This window comes from Geotrypetes seraphini, chromosome 9, assembly GCF_902459505.1.
Source record: "Geotrypetes seraphini chromosome 9, aGeoSer1.1, whole genome shotgun sequence".
NCBI classification, from domain to species: domain Eukaryota; kingdom Metazoa; phylum Chordata; class Amphibia; order Gymnophiona; family Dermophiidae; genus Geotrypetes; species Geotrypetes seraphini.
In genome coordinates this window covers 154,151,730-154,164,999 of record NC_047092.1, presented here as the reverse complement: position 1 = coordinate 154,164,999, position 13,270 = coordinate 154,151,730, and positions in this window count along the sequence as shown.

The window sequence follows — 13,270 nt, the reverse complement described above, 5'->3', positions numbered from 1 at the left end:
AACTGGAATTGGGCCAGTTGCCTAAGGCTCCTCCTATGGGCAGGGTCTTAGGCACATGGGGCAACCAAATCCAGGGGGTGAGGGTGCGCCTTCTGCATGTGGGCTTGGGATCCCTCCTGTCAGTATTCGGTGGGGGGTGCACCTTTGGCAGGAGGGCCTGGGCTCCCTCCTGATGGTAATCGGGTTTGTTGGGGGGGGGGAGGTGTCAGCAGGAGAGATTGGGCATATCTCCTGCCAGTTCATGACAGTTCGGGGGGGAGGGTGCCAGCAGGGGAGATTGGGCATCTCTCCTACCAGTTTGTGGCAGTTCAGGTGGGGGAGCATGATCGCGGCAGGAGAGATTAGACATCTCTCCTGCTGTGATCGTTGTGGAGGGGGGGTGTCCTTAACCGATGTTGTTTTTGACAGACGCCTGTTACAGAATCCTGCTTTTAGGTGAAGGACTGGCCTCTCCTTCACCTAAAAGGTCTTGTTTTGGGTGTTTGGGACTTGGGCAATTTTTTTGGTTGGGAATGTGTTTTAAGTTTAGTCGTAGTGGTGGTCTGGGTAATTAAACTGCTGGACTTTTTTTTTGAGAAAGAACATTTCCTTGATGCCTACTTTCAGCGTTTAGGAACTTAGGCTAAAAGGGGATTTAGATGTTTTTTTTAAAATTATTATTATTATGCCCCTCCACTTGTGCATATGCACATATCTTTCATAGCACATATTTTACAGGTAGGTATTAGAGAATGACACGGTGACAAAATTCATCACCGTTCCCGTCCCTGCGGATAACCGCGGGAAACCATCTTCATGTCATTCTTTAAGGAGAGAGGGAAGAATCAGAGTATGAATGGCCACAACCACTGACCCACAAGCTTTGCTTTGAAGAATGCTGGTGTAGAAGGACTGAGGTTGAGATAGACACTACAGAATGACAGTCTTTGGTATCCAGAGCAGATATTGTGATGTCATAATGCCTCATTCCACCAGTGCCTAAGAGCCAATCACATCAGTGATGTCACAATGGCTTCATTATCCTTGGCTCACATAAGAATCAGAGTATGAATGGGCACAGCCACTGACCCGCAAGCTTTGCTTTGAAGAATGCTGGTGTCGAAGGACCGAGGTTGAAATAGACACTAGAAAATGACATGGGATTATTTCCCGCGGTTATCCACGGGGACGGGAACGGTGATGAATTTTGTCACCGTGTCATTCTCTAGTAGGCATATACAGATGGGGGTGGGGGGGAGACTGGGCAGGACATTCATACAAGTAACTTATCCATTACTATATATGAATATCTCTGACATTTGGGCATGAGCACTTACACCCACTTTATGACACAGCAATTTTGTGATCCTACCTTATCAAGGCAGAAACAAAGACAGCAGAGAAGGCAACCTGTGGCGATCAATTACTTTATTATAGTTGAAACTTTTTGTTGCAACTTTTCTCTCTTATAAATTAGGACGCTTAAGACAAATAAACAAATCGCCTCGCAAGTCGGGAAATACATCCAGTTAAAAGTGTATCTGTCTTGTTGAGCGGTGCATACACATCTTCCGAATGCGTTGAAGTAGAAGTACGTGAAGCATGTTCGATATACAGTACCCATTGTAACTGAAATACACAGCTGAACTCTAAGGGCTCCTTTTACGAAGGTGCGCTCGCGGTTTTAGCGCACGTACCGGATTAGCGCGCACTAGCCAAAAATCTACCGCCTGCTCAAAAGGAGGCGTTAGGGGCTAGCGCGCGCGGCAATTTAGCGCGTGCTATTCAGCGCGTTAAGGCCCTAGCGCACCTTCGTAAAAGGAGCCCTAAGTTAAGTTTATTGCTTTTGTCTTTAATACAAGAGGACATATATTGAAAATGTTTAAATGAAGAAAATTATGTAAAATAAGACCGATGACGAATGGACACATAAACCTTTGAGATTATGAAAATGTGTTGTTGGGTTTTTTTTTAAACTTTATTTAGTTTTTAATGCCAACAAAAAGTGCAATACAATTTGTATACAAATAATAATAACCAAGCACTTATAATCAATCAGTATCTATACAAAAGATAAAAATTCCCTCCCCCATCCATCATTACCATCAGGAATACTACCAAAACAAAAGATATACCCCCCCTACCGCTCCCTTCCCCAGATGTGTGGGTGAAAAACAACGGAAAATAAAGATAAAGTTAAATGTTTTGAATCGCAAATGGTGTGCTGAGGTCTTCGGGGATATAAGTGAAAAGATTTTCAATAGCAACTGTCCAGTGGATATACTAAATTATAGGCATATATTTCACCTGTTACACTAGTAGTCTATAAAGAAAAGTACGCTTTTAAGGCCTGATTCCATAAATGGCACCCAACTGCACCTAACTTGTAGGCATGGGTCTACACAGTTGTCGATCAACCACTAGATACTCTTTATAGAATCACACCTTGCGGGGCGACGGGACAATCGAGCGCCGACAATTTGGCACAAGCCACAAGCGTGCCGCGGGAAAACTTAGTTTTAAAGAGCTCCGACGGGGGACGGGGGGGGAAACCCCCCCCCACTATACTGCATACTGTTCGCACTGCCGTTCGGGGGGTGCAACCCCCACATTATAGAGATAACGGAACTTTACCCCCAAAAAATCAGAAAAAGTTAAATTTTCTCTATAATGGAGGGTTCCAAACCCCCAAACCCTCCCCCAACAGTAGCGCGAACACTATGTAGTAAAGTGGGGGGGGGGGGGGGTCCCCACTCACACCCCGCATCGGAGCTCTTTAAAACTAAGTTTTCCCATGGCGCGCTGGTGTCTTGCACTGAATTGTCTGCCCTCCATTGTCGGCGTGCTGCTGTCTTGCGCGCGACTCACTATGAATCCCTAGCAGTGCCTAAATGAACTTAGATGTAGCTAGGCATCATAGAGGTAGGCGCAGGGCAGAATTAACCAATAGGCCAAGTAGGCACTTGCCTAGGGCCCGAAATGGTTAGGGGGGCCTGATGAAGGAGGGCATCAACATTGTTTTTTCCAAATCGTGGTGGGCCCCTCCAGCATCGATCGGCAATGCGGGCCCCTCCCTGATCGGCAACTCGGCCACACACCCCCCTCCCAATCGACAGAAAGTAAAACAAGCAAGCAATGCGGGTAAGAAAGGCAACGGAAACTGTAATTGTGCAAGTGGTGCTGCTTGCCCAAAGCTTCCCTCTGACGCAGCTTCCTGTTTCCGCCTGGGCGCATGGTGGGGTGGGGCGGGGCAGAAGGCCCAGTGTACTTTGGTGCTTAGGGGCCCTCGATGAATTAATCCTGCCCTGGGTAGGTGCCAGTACATTAGGCCAGGTTTCACCTGGCACCGAACTCAGATGCCTAGTGAGGCCTAAGTCTACCATGCCTAGTCTCCGCACCTAACTTTGCCTACTTTTCAGGTTGGTGTCATTAGGCGTCAGTAGGTGCTATGGGGCTGTTTCTATAAACAGTTCCTAAATCGGCTGGCGCCTAGAAAAATGGCACCTGCCGCATGTCAATCACAATTAGGCACCATTTACAGAATTGCGGCTCTTGGTGCTTAAGTAAAGACGTAGGCACCTGAAATGTAGGCCAGGGTATTAAAAGCCTACATTTCAGGCACCTACGTTTTTGGAGAATCGTATTTAGCAGTGCCTAAGTCATGCTCTGCCCATAGAAATGCCCACTTAGGCATTAGGCACTGCTAAGCATTATGCAATAGGCACCTATCTTTTATAGAATCGAATAGGTACCTATCACCCAATTAATTTATTTTTTTTTTACCTTTTTTTTGAGGCTATTAAGAGTATTTTTGCCAATAAAGTAAGGCACCCTATCTAGAATCAGCCCCTTTGTGGATATCTGTGCATAAGTTCAATTAACAAATTGTTTTTAATCATTTTTTAATGGTGTGGTCAATAACTACACCATTTAACCAATTTTTAAAAATTAACTTAAGCGCCCGATTAGGGCAACTAACAGTGCCTAGCCCAGGCACACCTTCCACAAAACGATTCCACACTGCCTGACAACTAAACTACAAATCTACTTCCCAAAGCGACCACTGAGGTCCCAAGGAGAAAGACGACTGGCCATACCTCCCGGCCGCTCCTTCAAAACCAAAACAGCCCGCAAATGCTCCTACTCACATTTCATAACCAGACTATTGGCACACCATCCCCCCATCTGTTAGAACAGTGGTTCCAAAAACCCTGTCCTGAAGGACCACCAGGCCAGTCGGGTTTTCAGGATAGCCCTAATGAATATGCATGAGAGAGATCAGCGTATAATAGAGGTGCCAGGCATGCAAATCTGCTCCATGCATATTCATTAGGGTTATACTGAAAACCCGACTGGCCTGGTGGTCCTCCAGGACAGGGTTGGGAACCACTGTGTTAGAACACTAGATGGACTTTGGATCTTCAGGAAGGCCGTGAAAAGGCGCTGGGTTTCTGACGAGGAAGTTTAAGGACATGCGCCCAGAAATGCCATTCAGAGTCAACGCACCTTCGCCACCTACTCTCACCAAACGCTGCTTAGTGTATATGTTTTATTGTCATGTCTATATTGTAAATTATGTCATCTCTGTCCTGTTTTGATTATAATGTCGATGTACTTTGTAACCCGTTCTGGGCTCCTCTGGGAGGAAGGGCAAAATAATTGAGCAAATAAATAAATGACGTTTATAGAATCTGGCCTTTACTTTCCTTTATAGGACAGGCACAACATAGGTGCCCTCTATGGCCTAAATGTAGGTGCATAATTACAGAATTATACATCTCCTTTTTCCTTCATCATATATAACCCCCCCCCCTATATAACTCCTTTATTTTTATAATATAAAAGTGGTCATTTGCATTCAAGGGATGTAAGTTTCACTAATTGCAAAAAAAAAAAAAAAAAATGATTCTGCACATCTCCCATATAGTGTACGAGAAAACCCATGCAAATGAGGCATACAGTTTTTAATGAATTGGGCTCAAAAATGATGATCTTTTCAAGCACTGCTCCCAAAGTTCATTAACTTAATGTAATGTACAGTGGAAAGAACTATACCTATGATTATAGCAATTAAAGTGCAGTTTCTTAGTTCTCTGTCATTCATGGAGCACTAGCGGTGTTTGAAGCACGTATGCCCTCAATCAGAGGCCAAAAACAAATGTCGAAAGGATGATGTTATTTTGGAAAGGCCTGGAATGTTAATGCCACATCAATGCAATACAAGCAAACTCTCCTTCATTCGAGCTATAAAAATCTCTAGAGATTTAATTACCACACTCTAGATGTGAACAAACTGCTTCGCTGTCACCCCCTTTGACTAAACTACGCAAGAGGTTTTTAGAGCCGTCCAGCACGCTGAATGCTCTGCGCCGATCTGACACTTATAGGAATTCAGCATGCTGGCCAGCGCTAAAAAAGTCTTGTACGGTTTTGTAAAAGGGGGGGAAAGGATGAGTGAAAGCTGTCGGCGGTTGTCAAGATTGAAATGAGCCACCAATTTAAGATTTTCTTCTTTCAATCACAGTGCGTTTCTTGTTTTATGAGATATAGCTCACTGCCAGTAATTAGGTAAGGTCAGTGGCGTACCAAGGGGGGTGGGGCGGGGGGGAGGTCCGCCCCAGGCACAAGCTCATGGGGGGTGCTTCCGGCCTTGGAGTCATGGCCCGGGAACTTCCCTACTCATGGCCCGACTCCAAGGCTTTCGCGAGTTCCCAAAGTGATCCAGCCTGAGCCCTCTCTCTTACCTTCCGTTCCCCCACGGCCACACCCCTCGTCGCCGTCGGAGCTTGGTGCACTCTAATGTCGGCGTGCTTTCGTCACCAGCTTCCTGTTTCCAGCGGGGTGGAAGCAGGAAAGGGAGCCCAAGCCGCATGCGACACTGCAAGTAGCATCTGAACTGAAGGTGAGTATTGCTGCGCTGCTGAGCTGCTTGGTAGTGTTTCGTGGAATTTCTTTGCCCTAGTGCCCGAATATTGCCCGAATCAATTAAAAAAACCCCAAAACTCCCGAATCCCGATTCATCATCTGACCCTCCCCCCTCGACCCCTAAAGCAGGATTGGCAGCTTCCTCTTGCTAGCCGGCTCCTGCTTTAGAGGGCGAGGGGGGAGGGTCAGTTGGGAAGTGCTGCAGTGTCCGGCTTCCCCTCTGGCCTCCCGCACCTTTATCTGATTGCATTAGATAGTCCTTTCGGGGTGGGGGGCGGGGTGCAAGCCTTCGGGGGGGGGGTGTAAGCCTTCAGGGGGGGACAGACCTTTGGGTGGGAGGTACAGTCCTTCGGGGGGTGCAGGCCTTCAGAGGTGGGGTATAGGCCTTCGGGGAGGACAGACCTTCGGGTGGGAGGTACAGTTCTTCAGGGGGGTGCAGGCCTTCAGGGGGGGTGTAGGCCTTCGGGGGGGACAGACCTTCAGGTGGGAGGTACAGTCCTTCGGGTGGGTGCAGGCCTTCCGGGGTGGGGTGTAGGCCTTCAGGGGGGGACAGACCTTCGGGTGGGAGGTACAGTTCTTCGGGGGGGAGGTACAGTCCTTTGAGGGGGTGCAGGCCTTCAGGGGGGACAGACCTTCAGGTGGGAGGTACAGTCCTTTGGAGGGATGCAGGTCTTGGGGGGGGTGCAGGCCTGCATGGGGGACAGACCTTCAGGGGAGGGGGTCCTGGTGTAGAAGTACATGGAGGGAGGGAGGGAGGGAAAGGGGGGTTCAAAGATACGTGCATATGCCAGACTTTTGGGGGTTAGAAATAATGGGTCTAAAAACAGAGGAGTGGGAGAGAGATGGTGCATAATGGGATTTAGGGAGGGAAGGACAGAAAGGGAGAGAACTTTGAAACAAGGGATGGTGTGGAGGGATGTTATTCAAACATAATTTATGTTATGTTATGTTTGGAATAATGGTTACATATATGAGGTTCAATAAAAGAAAATTTTCACTGCCTGTTTCTATTCTGACCATTTATTCTGTTTCATGGTTATTACAAAAAAAAAAATTTACATGGGGGGTGGGGGGTGTCAAAAAATGATGGGCCCCGGGTGCCACATACCCTAGGTACGCCACTGGGTAAGGCGTATCAGTTCTGCTGTCTTAATAACTATACACTTTCTATCCCACAGTTCTTTTCATGGACCTTTTTTTGTCCAAAGAAGTGAATGAAAGGGCAACACTTTATCCTGTATCTTTCCCCCAGTGTTAGGAAATGTACAAAGCTGGGAAAGTGGAGAAATTAGCAGCCCACAAGAAAATAGCAAAATCTTAGCAGCATTATTCCCGCATTGTATTTTATCCTGGGGGAATGCATTCTGCTGTATGATTTCTCACACAATAATGGATTCAGATCCAGAAGTATATAATTACTGCTCATTCAAAACAATGACCGGTGATTGGCACATTAGCTTGCAGTAATACTCGATATTGGCATTGTGTTATCTCTGAGCGGTGTAACCAATCAGGAGTCCCTATTCTGTATTAATATGACCACTATCTACCAGTTCATCAGTCAGAGTAGAGCTAAAGAGGCATCATGTAATTATCAACTTGTCAAAAATTATTTTAGCAGAGAATAAGTAGTTATTTGGTCACCTTATGCATCGTTTAAAACCTTGGATCCTAATTCAAAAGGTTTTTGGACTGTATTACCTTGAGAGAATACACTTTCATGAGAAAATATATCTGTCCTTCTTCTCTTAAATAGCGTGCCTTGAACCCTTTTATAAAGAACATGTTAAACTGTGGTAAGCACTAGCACATATTTACCACAGTTTAAAAGGGCTTGGGATGTGCTCAGGCATCCCACGACACCAGACTACAAAACTTTCAGAAAAGAAATAAAAACCCTGCTATTCAAGAAATCCATCAAAACGAACTGACACCGCAGGAAGCACTTCAGTCCCTCGAAGTAACCCGTCCAACTATGTAACTCTTCTGGAAATGTCCAGATAACCTCTTATGTAATCCGCCTTGAACTGCAAGGTAATGGCGGTATAAAAGTCACTAATGTGATGTAATGTTCCAAATGTGTGAGTGCTACCCACATGCTAAATATTATTATTTTTTTGGCCAAGGGGATATGTCTGGGGATGGAGAGTGGACATTTCTAAACTAATCTGTTATCACGTCTACATTTTCGCATAGGCATGTGGGATCTCTCAGAGAGAGAAAGAGATAATGGTTGCTGTGGATGGGCAGACTAGATTGACCATTTGGCCTTTATCTGCCGTCATGTTTCTACGCTTTCTATGTTAACTGATTAGCACAGGGTTAGCAAATGAGCACTTAGGCCTTGATTCTATAAAAGGCATCTACCAATCTAGGTGCCTAACCTAAGCCTTCTTTTCTACAACGTTTCTACCACGGCTCGAGGTGCTAAATACTCCGATGCTCATAGCATCGGAGCAGCATCATTGCATTTAGTGCTCCAGGCTGCGGTAGAAACTAGTGCTGCCCAATTCGGCAATTTGAATTGATTCACCAAATCACATCGGTGAATCAATTTGAATCAATTCACTTTCTAAAAAATAAAAAAATCAGACTTGTTTTAAAAAATCTTTTTAAATGGCACTTTGCACTTAGGCACTTAGGAATTCTATGAGCAGGTAGGCATTCTAGGAATTCTTTGAGCATCGGAGCAGAATCAGAGCATTTAGCACAATTTGGCATCAGTAGGGCATCTACCGGCGCACTTAGGTGTCAGTAGAGCATCTACCAGCGCTTAAGTTAACGTACCGTTTAAGAATATGGGCCTTATTGTATTAGGTTCTAAAACATCAACTCCTCCTATGGTGAAAATAGAGCAGGTACGACTGCAACAGATCACACAGAAAGTACACATTAATAGAATTCTACCACACTAATCATGGAAGCCCACATCTCTAATATTCGGAAAAAGTCCCTCTTCACCATGAGGCAACTAAGACTCATCGGGCCATATTTTCATCAACATCACTTTGTTCTGATTGTACAGTCGATGATCCTAACACAGCTGGACTACTGTAACTCTGCCTACATGGGTATCAACAGTACTGACCCACAAAATGCAACTCATACAAAACACAGCTGTAAGACTAATTTTCAACCTGAAAAAATACGACTCGATATCAGCTTTCATCAGGCAACTACACTGGCTACCCATCCCATCACAAATAAAATTTAAAACGTCATACTTATATATATATATATATATATTTATGTTTTTCTTGATTAGTCATATGGGTGAATGATGAATGTGATTTTTCTAACAAAATTATTCTATGTACAATTGTTTATTGCACTTTGATAGTTTGGAAAATCAATAAAAGTAAAAAAAGCAAAAGAACAACTTCAAAAATCATATATCAAATAATTCACGGAAACTCAGTGCCTCCACTCATCCAACTTTTCTCAAAAGCATGGTCTACGTCCCACAAAACTCTTAACAGGATACTACTGAACCTCCAAAGAATCTCCAATACAAGTGAATCTTTCACTCCATGCTCACCTTCCTTGGAGTGAAAATCTGAAATGACCTCGCTGAAATGACCAGAACAGAACCCATTCTGGAAAAAACTGAAAACCAGCCTCTTTTACACTTAAACTTATCAGATCTTCCCTTGCCCCATGTTTCCCCTTTCCTTTTCTCCTTCCCTACTCTCTTCACTCCTCTTTCTTCTCTTTGTAAGTCGCCTTGAGCCTGCTTAGGTATGTGCGGCACAGAAGATTAGATTAGAATATGTTTAAGATAAATCTGCATACAATGGCGATAGAGTGGCTAATTTTTCAAATCACTTAGACACACAAAGTACCGTAGTAACCTATGGTACTTTGTTTGTCTAAGTGCTTTGAAAATGAGCCTAACATGTGTACACATCTTTCTTATGGTGGATATTCTGAAAACCTGACTGGATAGGTATATCCTAAGGAGTGGACTAAGAACCTCTTCTCCATACTATCACTGTATGTTTTTTGGGTTTTTTTCCCCCAAATAATATTGGTGAACACTGACCATATAGAATGGAAGAATAAAATGAAGATATTTCAAGCTATATACTTTTATTATTGTATAGTTCTATTATTGCTGTAGGGAGTGACAGCTTAAAATGCAATAACCTGGTACATAAAGTTCAAAACAAGCACGTCAATCAGAACATCAGGAAATTATTAAAGGCTTTATTTTTCCAACAAGCCTTTTTACAGCTGCAGCTTTGGCTCTGTTTGTCATGTTTATCTGAATATAGTAAGTCCGTATTTTTATTTATGTGCAGTATGTGTGTTCTTGCTCAGAGCTGCAGATGGTTTGGGTTCAAAATACTTTTTAAAAATAAATAAATAAAGCCAAGCGAACAACTTAATTTTCTGTTTGGAAAATGGGTGTTCGGTTTTGATCTCGCAAAGCAAATGTCACTTAAGTAATGTCACTCAAGAAAGGTATTACAACCAGAACGAAAGAGGTTATCCTGCCGTTGTATCGGGCGATGGTGCGCCTGCATCTGGAGTATTGTGTCCAATATTGGTTGCTGTACCTTAAGAAGGATATGGCGTTACTCGAGAGGGTTCAGAAAAGAGCGATGCGATTGATAAAAGATATGGAAAACTTGTCATATGCTGTAAGATTAGAAAAACTGAGGCTCTTTTCCTTGGAAAAGAGGAGACTTAGAGGGGACATGATAAAGACTTACAAGATCATGAAGGGCATAGAGAAAGTGGAGAGGGACAGATTCTTCAAACTTTTGAAAACTAGAAGAATGAGAGAGCATTCGGAAAAATTAAGAGGGGACAGATTCAGAACTAATGCTAGAAAGTTCTTCTTCACCCAAAGGCTGGTGGACACCTGGAATGCGCTTCCAGAGGGTGTGATAAGACAGAGTACGGTATTTGGTTCCAAGAAGGGATTGGATGATTTCTTGAAGGAAAAGGGGATAGAAGGGTATAGATAAAGGATTACTATACAGATCCTGGACCTGATGGGCCACCGCATGAGCGGACTGCTGGGCAAGATGGACCCCTGGTTTAACCCAGCAGAGGCACTGCTTATGTTCTTATGGAATTTCCAATCTTTTTCGCAGGTCAAGGTCACTGTAATATCTATGAGAAAAGTGCTTTGCCCATGTTGGCTTCAAGGCAAACAGGAGGCAGAGATTCCAGATGAAGGAAAGTGTTAACGTCCATGTGTTGTCGAGTAACCTGAGCAGCCTCTGCCAAGCCTTCAGGCTGTTGGGTTTCTGGAACTACGACTTTTTCGCTCTGTGACTTCTACCCCTTTCAGCTCTCAGTAAATATATTTGTTAACTCTTTGGTCCTAAATACTTTACGGAGAGGAGGATGGAAGCTTGCGCCCCCGCCAAGACGTGAACACGGTCATTTTCAAAACAGAAAAACATCTTTTTGTTGTTGTTGTTTCAAAAATGGTTATTTTCTCAGAAGTACTTGACGTCTATACATCTATCTTTTTTAATTATTTTTTTTTTAAATCCTCTATACAGCCAATTATATAATCAGAATATTTGTTTTATGGTTTATTCAGTGTTTTATACACTGCCTAGCAAACAAGTATATTTAAGTGGTTCACACATCAGTTATAAAAATAATTGAACAATAAAATATGTAAAAGAAAGGGAACAATAAAATACATAGGGAACAGCATAATAAAATAAGACAGAGCACAGAAAAAAAAACAATTATCAAAATAATTAAAAAACTAATACCCACTCAAATATCCCATCCACCTCCTCTCCCCACAGGCAGACCCCCCTACACAGTATTTGGAAAAGCTTGTTTTAACAAATAAGTTTAAGGCCCTCTTTTACAAGGCGCACCAAACATTTTAGCACGGATTTAGCGCATGCTAAATCAACGCGTGCGCTAACTGCTAACGCGTCCATAGGATAACATGCATGCTAATATTTAGAGCGTGCTAAAAAGCTTAGCGCACCTTTGTAAAAGAGGGAATAAGTCCTGCTTTACATTTGAGTATATATTGGTTGATCTCTCAAATCTTTGGGCAATGAATTCCGTAACTGGGGGCTAGGAAATTTTTTTTTTTTAAAAACCAAAATGACATGAGCTCTTGAGCTGAGCTTGTTCTGATGATGGGACAACTGGAAGGAATTCAGAAGACGGGCTGATTTAAAAGGTTGAATCTGTATAGCTAGATGAGGACATATCAGGGTATAGGACTCCCGTGCATCAGATTAAGGGGCTCATTTTCGAAACAGAAAAACATCCAACATGTGGCATAAAGGGGCAGATGGATATTTTTCTTGACAAACCCTTTTCTTTTAATTTTTTTTTTTTTTTTTTAAATCTGTAGTGGTTGTCTGCAGTGCGTCTAAATCTCAAGGGGGCACGTTAGCGGTATGGATTAGGCAGGAATAGGATGGGCTTATGATCTGGATGTTTTTCTGCAATAATCGAACATTTTAGGAAACATCTAGGGCACAGTTCAACAATGGTATTTCAATAAAAATCTATTTGAACTTTTGTATCCCTGGTTGGGTTTTACCTTTTCTCCACTTTTTGGTTTTTGTGATTCAGCCTTCAGTCGTGCACAGGTTGCTTGACCCACGGAGTAATCAGGAATAGCAAATGATTTGAGAGTCAGAAAAAAAGAGGAACTCGTTGAACATGAAGCATGTTACTGCTTGCTATAGAAAGATTATTTGATAGATTTTACGAAAGTTCTCTAATTTTACAGTAGTTGCCTCACCTAATAGTTCAAAACGCAGCAGCCAGATTGATAACGGGAACGTCAAAATATCTTCATATTTCACCCTATCTCCAACAATTACATTGTCTGCCAGTTATTTTCAGAGTTCTGTACGAAGCAATGATGATTTGTCATCAATTCTTGTACGGTATTATACCTGAATTATTTAAGAGCAAGATGACTAACTATCTACCAAATAGATCATTGCGCTCTGAAAATTCAACCCTGCTAAAGGCAAAAGTTAACCCAAAATATGTTGAGACAAGCGCAATGGCCTATTGTTGTGCAGGGGTTAAATTGTGGAACTCACTTGTGAGTCAATTATGGAAATGTGGTGAAAAGGGCAAATTTAGGAAACTACTTAAAATGCAATTGTTTGAAAATGCCTTTTTCTAGATATTGATTCTTCATGACTGCTGACTTTTGAGAACTTTTTCGTAATTGTTCGTATAGGCCTTTTTTTTTTTTTGCTTTTATTTCCCGATCTTCTGAGGATTGTTTGTTTATGTGTTTTTATTTTGTTTTATAAATTTGTGTATGTAACACCATGTAAACCGTTTAGGCCTTAAACGGCATAGAAATTTCTTAAATAAATAAATATGCCATTACCTTAGACATGCATAC